This window comes from Galeopterus variegatus, unplaced genomic scaffold (genome assembly GCF_000696425.1).
Source record: "Galeopterus variegatus unplaced genomic scaffold, G_variegatus-3.0.2 Scaffold7048, whole genome shotgun sequence".
Lineage (NCBI taxonomy): Eukaryota > Metazoa > Chordata > Mammalia > Dermoptera > Cynocephalidae > Galeopterus > Galeopterus variegatus.
In genome coordinates, this window is record NW_007733159.1 from 111,159 (window position 1) to 113,268 (window position 2,110).

General features: G+C 45.7%; 1 pseudogene; it reads left to right on the forward strand.

The window, feature by feature from the left end:
* Positions 1-1,591: 1,591 nt before the first annotated feature.
* LOC103607022 lies at positions 1,592-1,905 on the forward strand (annotated as a pseudogene).
* Positions 1,906-2,110: the final 205 nt, after the last annotated feature.

The following is a 2,110-nucleotide window of genomic DNA, read 5'->3' on the forward strand; positions in this document are numbered from 1 at the left end:
GGAAAAGGAGCCGTGGAGAGGTACCGACTTCAACGACTTGATCAAATAATACTGAGCAATCCCAGAGGGTCTTAGAAGTCCTTTTTGGAAAGATACAGGAAAATACTCTTCTGAAAGATTACATTAGGCCAGGAGAAGAGCTGGCAGCCAGCAGAGTGATAAGACACAGCATCAAACAAGTCAGATGGCAGATGACTTTCACCAAGTCTTTGTTGGAAAAATGCACAGAATACTTCCAGGCAAAACAGAGAAAGGTTGCATCGGCCAGGCAACACCTGGAAGAACAGGCAAAGGAGTTGACAGAAGGCAATTGTTCACTGAACAAGGTCAGCACTCTTCTGAGAAAATAAATGTGAACCTGCACAGATCATCCATGCAGACCACATCAGCAGAAAACCATGGCTCTGCAGAGCAAGGTGATCCTGGAAGAGAAAGAAACGGAGGAGCGAGAGGCAGCCTTCCAGATGTCACTGAGCTCGGGGGAGGCACGGGCTAGAAGAAAAACTAGCATATTGAAAGTCAACATTTATTTACTTCATGGGGCCAGTGCTGTCCTGGAAAATCATCATAAAAACCTACACAGCCTTAATGAAAGTTATCAGCAGAAATGGCGTTTTCAAAACAAATTTATTTAGCAAGGGAAAGAACAGGAAGTAAAGTAGCAAAATCTTTCCGCAAAATAAAAATAACTAAAACTCCAAGACCCGGAGAAAAAATTAGAAAAACTAGAAAGCTCTTAAAAATTCACAGCTTCATTCTAAACAGGAACGCCCATGAACTCTCCTTCATGGCACAAGATATTAAAAGTGCTCTTGATACAGAGAAGATGGGGGCTGCCAATTTGAGGCATGTTTTAGGACAAATGCACCAAGAAAGAGAAAGAGTCTTCAACAAACCATGTCCCTTAAGGCATCTCAGAGAAGTCACAGTCATCAGGAAGTTCCTGCAAGACAACCTCAACCACCAGAGAGTTCTTCTGGCCCGACCCCCAAAACAGGCAAAGTCTTCCTCCCACCACCACCTCCAAGCAGCCAACCTGAGGGACCTTTCCCTTCTTGCTGGAGGATACAGGTCTAGACGGGAAGCCCCAACACCAGGTCCTAGGCGTCATCTGAGGCCTCCGGGGCAGCACGTACTTCCTGTCTGGTGCAGCTTAGGTCCCACCAATACATGCAAGAAATCCTTCTAAAGAGCTGGACGTCACAGGCTGCCCATGGTCGCCAGGACTTCCATGATCACACCAAGACAAAGATGCTGATGCCCAGCCCACTGGGGAGGCCACTGCCGCACATGGAAAGACTTCCTGTGTCTCCCATTCCTTCTACCTGTGGTCTCCCTTAGGCCTGCTTAAGAAAATATGATCTCTGTGCTTTCCCCAAATAGTAACTAAGGTTTGCCCAAGAGGGTTTATGCGGAAAACAATCTGAGGTTTGGGGTTTAAAAAAATTGTTTTGACACTATCAAGACTACTCCTCAAACTGTTCTCCCCATAGTTGGGAGAACTGCTTCTTAGTTTCGCTTTTACCAGCTCCACCCTACAAATGACTTAGAAATTTATGATAGCTTTCCGTGCCAACAGCGTTCCCGAAACATGGTGAACGTTCCTAAAATCCACCCAACTTTCCGTAAGAAGCGTAGCAAGCACCAACTCCACAAAGTGACCCAGTACCAGAAGGGCAAGGATTCTCTGTATGCCCAGGGAAAGAGGCGGTATGGCAGGAAGCAGAGTGGCTATGATGGGCAAACTAAGCCAATTTTCCAGAAAAGGGTTGAAACTACAAACAAGATTGTACTGAGGCGTGAGTGTGTGGAGCCCAACTGCAGATTTAAGAGGATGCTACTATTAAGAGATGCAAGCATTTTGAATTTGGAAGAGGTAAGAAGAGAAAGGGCCAAGTGATCTAGTTCTAAGCTTCATCTTCTGTTTTATTTTGAAGACAATAAAATCTTGAGGTTATGTTCACTTCAGAAAATTTTATGATCAATTTTACACCGAAAATAAATCCATCATTTGGGTGTCAGCGGCAGTGCAAGACTGCCCCTTCGAGGAAGGGGCCCCAAACTGCAGGCTAGCCTGTGGAGACACCCTGGGCAGCTTCAGGAGGCACCA